The sequence below is a fragment of the Notolepis coatsorum genome, assembly GCF_963971535.1.
Source record: "Notolepis coatsorum genome assembly, chromosome: 6".
Lineage (NCBI taxonomy): Eukaryota > Metazoa > Chordata > Actinopteri > Aulopiformes > Paralepididae > Notolepis > Notolepis coatsorum.
Window position 1 is genome coordinate 110,976,284 of NC_140170.1, and position 10,234 is coordinate 110,986,517.

At 42.9% G+C, this 10,234-nt stretch overlaps 1 protein-coding gene across 1 annotated transcript in view; it reads right to left on the reverse strand.

The window, feature by feature from the left end:
• The window catches only part of arhgap40 (Rho GTPase activating protein 40), a 78,075-nt gene extending 68,425 nt beyond the window's left edge, over positions 1–9,650 (reverse strand). The window contains exon 1 of the mRNA XM_084317143.1: positions 9,529–9,650. The gene's annotated coding sequence lies outside the window, so the exon portion shown is untranslated. The remainder of the gene's footprint in view (positions 1–9,528) is intronic.
• Positions 9,651–10,234: the final 584 nt, after the last annotated feature.

Here is a 10,234-nt window from a genome sequence, read left to right on the forward strand (position 1 = left end):
CGTGATGAAACTGGTGATTCCCACCCCTAGTGATTTGCTGTTGTTGCACAGACATGAAGCACTTTTTCATAAGCTCAGCTGCACTATAAATGTGTTTTTTTGTTCAAGTGTCAATGTTAGAATGTTCAGATGCACATCATGCACTTGTTTGTTTTTTATTTTATTTTTATATTGAAATGTTGAGGAGGAGATGTTGCAGTTGTTGCACAGTCATAAATGAAGCACTTTTTGCAGGAGATGTTGCAGATGTGGCACATAAATGAAGCACTTTTTTTGAAAAGTATACTACTTTTGCAATGTAGTTAAATAAAAGTTGTGAAAATGTGGTTGCGTGTTGTGTCAAGTGTACATATATTCATAGCACGGGGAGGCGCCGTGGCAGTCCGGCCCCTGGCCCCTTGGGTTTCTGACAATGTGGCCCCCTGAACAATTTAGTTGAATAGCCCTGGTCTATGCAAACCACTCGTCGAAGGGCTAACGTTAGCTCACGTTAATACCCCCCGTAAGTAACGTCAAGCTCACGTTTGATTGGTTAGAATGGTCACTGTCAACTCACAAGGCACATACTGAGTGAAAAACTAGCAAATGTACAGATAAAGGGGGGGGGGGGGGGGGGGGGAGGTCGCACCAGAACAATTATTTGCACTCGCACGAATGCTCCCAATTATATTTTGAGGTCGCACAGATAAAATTTCGGTCGCATATGCGACTAATTCGGTCGCAATTTCGAGCCCTGCCATGGTATTGTATCCATAGCTATAATATAAAATATAGATTTAGCTCTACAAAAAACGTGACGCACAGTGAAACTATGTAATGAAAACCTGGCCGTGCTATAGCTAGATGGGGGAATCGAATGGCCCCAAATGTGTTAAGGAGAGACGTGTTCATATTGTGACTAGCCTGGTGGTGTTCAGGCTCAACACTGACCAAAACAAACAATTTCAATGTCCACACAAGCACAATTTCAATAAATAAATGATATTTATTGATTAATAGAACAAGTCCAAGGGCGGTTAGGTGGCGTAGCGGAGATTGCGTTCGTCACCAACCCCGGAGCTGTGGGCTGGATTCGCCTCACAGCTCCGGGGTTGTCACCAGCTTGGCTGGCCGTTCACACTAATACAATTGGCTGTATTAGAGGGTGGGAGAAGCTGGCGGGGTGGGTCCGGGTCGTTGTAAACAGCGACTCCTACAGTTCGGTTGGGGCGCCTGCTAAGCGCGGATAGGACCTGAGTGGGATAGTGTGATCCTTCCACACGCTACGCCCTCTCAGGGAGGATCCGCGCTGCCAGGTGAAAAGAAGCGGTTGATTAGCTGGACGTGTGTCGGAGGAAGCACGTGATAGCCTCCACTCTCCCAGATGATCTGACTGTGGGGGGTAAGTGCGCAGCGACCAGGAAGGGGATTGGGAATTGGCATACGACTAACATTGGGATGGGAGAAAAATCGGAGATAAATGGAGGGGGAAAAAGATCGATTAAAAAAAAAATAGAACAAGTCCAATGGGCAATAGGGTAATCATATAACAGTCCAGGGTCAAAACACGTATCAGGCTCTCGTACAAAAAAGGGATTGTTCAATACTCAGAGTTTGTCTTCTGGTCCAGGGTCAGAACACAAGGGGGTTTCTCAGCCAGTCTAGGGTCCAGTACACAACGAACACCTTCTCGCCTTCACCTCTCCTCTCAACTACCTCTCACCTTACAAAACTCCGTATCACAATCTCTCTCTCTCTGTTGTCCGCTCCTACCTCACCTCCACTCAACCATACTCTGTCCTAGTGTTTTATGATATGTGTGTCTGGTGTGTGTGTGTGTGTGTGGGATGTGGGTGATCTCGTGGTGCACAGGTGTGTTCTATCAGTCCTAATCAGCTGCTTTATTGCTTCTCCTCTCCTCATGGCAGTAGTATCTCCCATCCTTCACGTAGCCATGGGACGGGGGATGATATCTACCACAATATTCACAAATCAAAACTGAGAAATATGGAAATAACACTATGTAAATACTACTTTAGGATGTAACTGAATTGACAATGACTTGAGCCCAAACCATGCATGCTGTCAGTGGTTACCGGCAGTGGAATTAGTCTACATTAGTCCATGCTACTGGTCCCGCTGCTCTACGGCAGCTGGCCCAGTCATCTCTAGACCACTCTGGGTCACCCAGTCACTAACCAGATCACTGCAGATTAAGGAGGGAGAGTGAGGAGCACTCCCAGGCTTTCACCTTCTCACCCACCGCTTGCCCTCCTTTCCTCCCTGGCCTCTCTCATAGCTACTTTCATCAGCATGGCATAAGGTCGCTCAATTATGGCAAAAACAATAATCACGATTATTTGGATTGATATTGAAATCACGATTAATAAAACACGATTACTCAATGATTTGAGAACATCATATGACGACGGCTGAATTTTTTTGACCTTTCTTCTCGACCAAAGGCTGCCTTTCGGTCATCTTCTACAAGTTACCAAAGATGTTTAAAAATAAATGCGCCGTAGGCTCCTGCTGTGAAGGGTGTGTGCAGCATTAAGACAAAATTAGAGCAACACGGCATTCGGCACAATAATAGTTTTATCTTGATTGTCTTGTTTTCATGATCGTGGGAAGCCAAAATTGTAATTGAAATTTAAACATGATTAATTGCCCAGCCCTAGCATGGCAGGCAGGATGAGAGAAGCCAAGCAGTTAACTGAAAGGTCAGTGGATCCATCATCCCCTGCAGTGACCGGAGGGTGTATCCCAGGTGTGAGCTAGCAGCCTAGCAACTCAACCCTCTGCCGGCGGAGATATGCAGAGACGACGCCAGACAAAATGGCGGAGTGTTCCCTAGGAGACCGAGACGCAAAGGAAAGAGAGGAGGTATACGGATCAGACTAAGGAATGCCGCTTACTGTCCACCTCTGCCAAGCATTCTTCTTGCCAATGTTCAGTCGTTGGAGAACAAGATGGATGACCTCAGGGCGAGGATCAGATACCAACGGGGACACACACGCCACCGTGGATAAATCGGAATATCATGGACAGGGTGAGCAGTTTTAAGTACCTGGGAGTCCACATCACAGAGGACCTGACATGGACAACACACAGTGTGTTAAAAAAGGCGAAGCAGCGCCTCTACCACCTGAGACAACTCAGGAAACTCAAAGTATCAGGGAAGATACTCCAGTCCTTCTACTCTGGGGCTGTGGAGAGCATCCTGACTGGAAATATCACTGCCTGGTTTGGCAACTGCACTGCCCAGGACAAGAAGGCTCTGCAGGACTTGTACAACAGGAGGTGCAAATCCAGAGCCTGCAGAATAATGAAGGACCCTCACCCCCCCCAACAATAGCCTGTTCAAGCTGCTGCGGTCAGGCAAGCGCCCCTGCATACATGCTGCAAGAACAGAGAGACTCAGACTCAGCTTCTTCCCCCAGGCCATCAGAACACTGAACAATGATCTCTCCACACACAAGCACACATGAACACACACAGGCACACACCACACTTCCTGCACTCTCTCACACACAAACATACTACAGGTCACTTTAGGAAAAAGCAAAGGTCACTTAAAAAAAAATTATAATAACTATGTTTTTGTATCTAGTTAGTATAGTATTGTTACATATAGCATAACTGTATATTGTATAGTATATTGTATAGTAGTGTATATAGGACTCATTACCTTTCATTCATAAGCTTAGCATTGTATTGTATTTTATCTTAGTATCTTTTATCATGTCTATTTTATTAACTATTTTATTTTATTCTATTATTATTTGTATTCTTGCACAATCAAGGTGGGCATGGCCACCTTCATTTCACTATGTGTCTCGTCGTGTATGTATGTGACAAATAAATCTCTTGAATCTTGTCAAAGTGTCCTTGAGCGAGACATCGAACCCAAAGACTGCTACAGCGGGAAGGAGGGACTATGTGTGTGTGTATCTTGATATGTAAAGAAAATATATACAAATAATTGCCTAGTGTAAAGTGACAAAAAAGTAATTACCTTCCTTCTGAGAGAAAGTGAGAGCTTCTTATAATTTTCAGATGAATTCAATGACATAGGCCTATTGGATCTATGCCGTGAGCTGTACTCATACCTACAACATGGAATGTCCTTTAGCCTTTAGCGTTAAGACACCAGAGCGTTCTGAGGTCTCCTTCAATCCCTAATCTCTTACCTGTGGGTTTGTCTCCCAGTATGCAGTATGCAGTATGCTAGTCACTGTCACCATGCTGTGACACATGTGACACACCCTCCTAATCTTCTCCCCTTCTCCTGTATCATCAGTACTACATTTCTAGAAACAGTGCCCTTTTCCTAAAAACCTCTCTCACCATCTCCCCCTCTCCTGGTCTTCAGTAAGTCAAGCCCTTTCTCTCCCTCTCTATCTGTGCTCATCCATGTTCGCCTGCAGACGTTTAGGCCTAGAGGGAAAGTAGAGCAGAGGACGTGATGGCACTATGTGACCCTGCGGATGACATGTGACGGACGGGCTGCTCAGCCCCATAACCTGCTCGTCCTCCTCTTGGCAGGCAGGGCACAGTGCCCACGGAGAGGAGAGGAGAGAGGAGGAAAAGGGAGGGGAAGGGAGTGGAAAAGAGGGAGGAGAAGAGAGGAGATGAGCAAAGTAAAAATAAACACATACAAAAAAATATATACTGTATAATATTAAAATGGACTGTGACAGGCTTCAAGAGAGGCAGAAAGAGCCGTAACTGACTAAATAACCATTTATTAACAGAAACACCAAATTAAACTCAAATACACTGGTCGTCCTTGACCAAAATCCTGAACAAAACTGAAACAAACTAAAAACCCATTAAAAGGCCTGATCCAATGGAGCACACCTGGGCCACCTCCTCTCTGATGATTCCTCGTTATTACTTGGCATTGGGAGCCACTTGTTTACGCGCACACACACACACACTGCGATGAAAAGGACGAGGGCTTGTTTTTGGGCCAATTCCCACAATAGTATCCTCAGCAATCATCAGTGTAAAACAGCAATCATACTTGAGCAAGGGCCTACAGTAGGTGGAGGCTATATCTTACATATGGGTCCCACTGATTTATCCACGTGAGAACTGAACATTCGAAAGATTGTACAGATTGCTAAAAAGATTGTTCGTGGAAATCTATGGAGTTCTAGGAGTCCAAGATTGAAGCCAAATAATGTACATTCCAACCCCCCCCCCCCCCCCTTGAAGAGTTGAACTAGATTCTTAAGAGGTGTCGTGGCAGTGCACACACAAGAGGAGAGCACAGTGCTGTGTGGTCTTGTTGAGGCCAGTCAAGAACGCCTTCTCCCAGTGTCAGTGGGATGTGAGGTAGAGCATGCTTGTTCTATCTCTCTTAGTCTCCATCAAAGTTAAGGGATCGTTCAGGGTCAACGTTGTGCTGATATTCCTTATGTGGACTGTCTGCACGACGTCACACAATATGTAGCCTAACTGCTTCACAGTTTCCTTTTGGCTGTGCCTGAATAACAGCCCAAACAGGACATTCTCTTCTAGCGTTAGTATCAAGCTTGACCTTGTACAACCTGCACGCAGCACTAATGGTTGCACACAGGTCATGACCCAGTCCTGAATGTTTTTTTTTTTCAAAAAATCCCAATGCCTATGATCTAAGTAAGATGCCTTCACTGTCCATTTAACATTGCTACACTTTCCCCTTTTTTTTTTAAATTATCTTTTTATTGATTTTCACCATGGTCCATACAAACAATATCTTGACTTCGCCTTCATTTATCTGAGCCTTCTGCAGTACAAATTGCATCAATTGTTAATAATTCTTACTTAACTTAAAAGTTGCAGTGCAGAAGTACCATTACATACATGAGGACCCATACAGTCAATAACATCCTATACTCCTCATTTTTTTTTTTTACAAACAAAAACTATAACAAAAAATAACAAGATAACAAAATAATATGTTAGGGTACATCTCCAATACCTCTGCATCTACCATAAAGCAAACAAATAACAAAATAATATGTTGGGGTGCATCTTCCTGATACTCAACTCCCTTTACACAAGGTTCACTTAACAATTATCCCGAATGGTAATTTCTGTATACCTTAAACAAATGAAGATTGTAACGGTGTAATGTACATTATCCATCTTTCCCATTTCTTCCGAAACTTATCCTGTTGCAACCTAAAAGAAAAAGTAATTCTTTCCATCTTAAAAATATCATAAATAATATCAATCCAATCATCCAGGAATTTCTGTTCTTAACCACTTTCTAGTAATGGCTTTCCTGCTAGCCGCGCTTAGTATCTGAAATATATATCTATCCCCATTTTCTGATGGCCTGGCACCCAAATATAGACTCGCCAACTTAAATGGGATGTCCCCCTGGAATACTTTTTAAAAGATTGTATGGACCTCCCTCCAGAAAGGCATCAGCAAGGGACAGGACCAGAATATGTGATAATGATTTGCCTCTGAGAGGCCACACTGTCTCCAGCAGTTGGAAGATTTGGTACGATGACTCCCTTGAGCTGGAGTACTGAAGAACCTAATCAGGGATTTCCAACCAAATTCTCTCCATACTGGTGAACTTGATGTTTTCCATTGTATTTCACATAAATCCTCCCATTCCTCTTCTGTTATATTTAGGTTTCCCTCCCTTTCCCATTTATGTTTTACATACAATGCATTACCTTTCGTCTGTTGTAATGCTACACTTTCCTGAGTGTTTTTCATGGTGTTAAATTCAAACCCAAACTGAGTAGGGTCCATCTGGGTGATGACTAGCAGGGGCCCACCACAAACACAGATGATGATGCAATCTGATGACTCTCTCAGATCTCTAACAAAGTAAAATCACAGCTGATGAATGACCACTCACCACTCACTCACACTATACAACACTTGAAAGAGCCTAAAAGAAAGAACACAACAGCCACCATCATACCTGGGGGATACTTCAAATATCGATTGGCCAATTTCTTTTACATTTATTTGTATCAGGCAAATTTATCATAATGAAAAACAACATTAGTTATTTTGGATGTTTTGCATATGTAACGGAGGTCCGTGAGTAATATCCACAGTCACGATGGACGTGTGTTGTGAAGTGACTGTGGCAGTAAGCGGTACTGCAAGTTAAACTCACTTCCCCTTAAAAAAAACACACGACACGTTACCAAGAAGTGAATTCACCTCTTGGTATAGCGGCCTATGCTGTCGGCCGCGGCGTGGGAGACCCGTGTTCGAAACTCCCTCGGGGCATCGACATTTAAACACAACGCAGAAGGAATAATGTACGATCGGGCACCACTGGTGCCGTGACCCGGATTCTAACCCAGGTCTCCCACGCCGCGGCCGAGAGCATAGACCGCTATACCAAGAGGTGAATTCACTTCTTGGTAACGTGTCTATGTGTCTTTTAAGGGGAAGTGAGTTTAACTTGCAGTACCGCTTACTGCCACAGTCACTTCACAACACACGTCCATCGTGACTGTGGATATTACTCACGGACCTCCGTTACACTTATATACAAAAAACAATATGTTTTTATCACAAACAAAATCTCATAAGCTAGGCCTAGGGTATTTAATGTTATTTCTTAAAAGTTCTTCTTCTTAAAACAAACAACTGTGCCCTCCATCACACACAGTGCCCTCCATCACCTGAGGAGAGCAGAGCTTATGCTACTAGAAAGCTGCTCTACATGCCCCATTCTGGATGGGGATTACAGTACTAGCTCCCTACTGTTTACACCTCACACACTTAGCTGCAATATGGTCTCTATAGTATCGGTTAGGCGAGGGCATATTGACAGAGTAATGTTTCTTCTTGCCCCAAGCAGCTTTAAGCTATGTCAGTCTGTTGTGGTAGTGTCCTTGTCTTTCAGTACTGCAAACAAGGAGTAGCTTACAGTATGGCAAGAAAACATTCCCCAACAGATGGATTGTATGCCTCTAACTGGAAGTTAGTCCCAGAGGCTTTGTCAAGTCTACACACCACCAGGCAGACATGTTATCTACAGGTCAGAGCTTAAAGTCTGGGGAAGGGTCGAGGGGTTCCTACACAAGTGTGCATTGTACATTTAGACAAGGACAACGAGAGAATGTCTGCTTTTCACTCTCTTGACTGTCATCTACCAACATCTACAGTGTAACATACTAAGCTAAAGCAAACAAACACCAATTAATTCAATGGACTCCTGTCAATGAATCCTTGTCATGAAGAGTATTGAGCCCCCCTAGTTTAGTATGCACTATGCAGCAGGTTGAGCCCCCTGAAGTGGCTTAGGGTGGTCTTCCACAATCCAATCACAGGCAGGGTGTAAGGAGGTCAAGAACTGATCACATCAGGCCTCGAGAGTCAGGCCAAGGAGAATCAAGAACTGGTCACCCCATTGTCAGAGCTGTCAAGCATTATGGCTTTCTTGAAATAATTATTACCAGAAAACAATCCCTCAAAATCAACATTGAATGATCCACAGCTAGTTTGGAATCCCTAGCTGAAATGTTTAAAGTACATACTATTCTAGTCCTAAGCAATGAATCAAGACTAATGTGAATTTAAATAGCTATGTCCATGTCCACAAAGCATCCATATAATTCAGTATATTGCCAACAGGGCCAGTGCACAATAGGTTAAAACAATAATTGCTATATCAATGAGATACCCCCAACCCCACCTCCTCCAATGTACAGTTTTTCTACGTCAAATGTATATACTCTCTTTTTTAGACTATTTTTGTATCACAAACAGTACTGTATTTGTAAATCTGGTATGTCATAAATGTATAGATGTAGCAGTACTGTCTATCTGTGTATTGATTGATTGATTGATTGATTGATTGATTGATTGATTGATTGATTGAAAACGTTATTAACAGATTGCAGAACAGTGCAGCTCAATACATACAATTGTTAAGGGGATGCAGACCAGAGAAAGACTTTACATTGGTTGGGTGGGTGGGGTGGGGTGTATGTCATATATGTTATGATGAATTGGAAATGGGGGACCCTGATGTAAACAAGACGAAAGTCTTTCTCTGGTCTGCATCCCCTTAACAATTGTGTGTATTGAGCTGTACTGTACTGTACCCATTCTGCAATCTGTTAATAAAGTTTTCAATCAATCAATCAATCAATCAATCAATACACTGCTAGATTCACGTGAGAGCGCAACTACAAAATGCATGGGTTGCTGTGCATTAATCTACAACAAATTAATAAAAGGACAATGCGAAGTTTGTAGTAATAATTTTTCTGGAGTCACTGTCTGCAAGATAAATAAGCGGCCGTAGCAACAGGTCCTGATACCCTAGCAACCAGAAACGCTTGTCGATTCGGCACCCAATATACACAACGCATAATAAATGTCAAATATTAAGAGCAAAAGCACATGTTTAACCAAAGTACAACATCAACATTATAAACAACATACGTTATCCGTTCCGCGAAATAACAGCTTTATATCTCCAAGAATTCGGTCGGTTTTTGCTAACGGTTGGGCTGGGTTCCTGAAAACAAAGGAATCAACTGCACTTGAACCTACTGTATTTCTTACCTGGGAAAATAGCACCGATCCCCCCGACGCGCGAAGTATCGAGTGTGTCTCTGTAGTGTGGAAGTGGGGCTTTGCCACAACAGAGCTGACTCTTGGTCAATGCAAAGATGCTACAAACAACAAACAGATGGTAGAGTAGAGTAGACTTGTCTTGCCTGGTGAGCGGCTGCTCCTGCCATCCACGTTATCTTGTCACCTTGCGACTGACGTCACCACGCCAGGCAGAACAACAGTATTGCCATTTGACATGCTGATGCTTCAATACTGTAATAATCATGCTTTCGTATTGGAAATGCTTGTAATCTAACCAGAGGATTTATTTTGATGTAGCCTATCTAATTACAAATTATAATTGATAATAGGACAACATCAACTTCTTCTAATAATTCGGACCATTGTATATATTTGCCGCCCCCCCCCCCTCTCCCTCCTGATAGTAGCATGTCAGTTAATTGTGTGTACCCTCATATCATAAAAACAAGAATACAGTAGGCCTACACTATCAACTAAATTAATTATATAAAAATGTGGACACACTTTAGACACGTTACTTATGCAGACGTCATCAGCAGTAACATCGCCTACAAAGTAGCTCATATGCTTTATATAAAAATCCTGCTAAGATTATTAGAAAATATTGGTATAAACCTGTTATACACATTTCTTATGGCTCATTTACTGTGGTAATTCGTTATGAACCTTCATG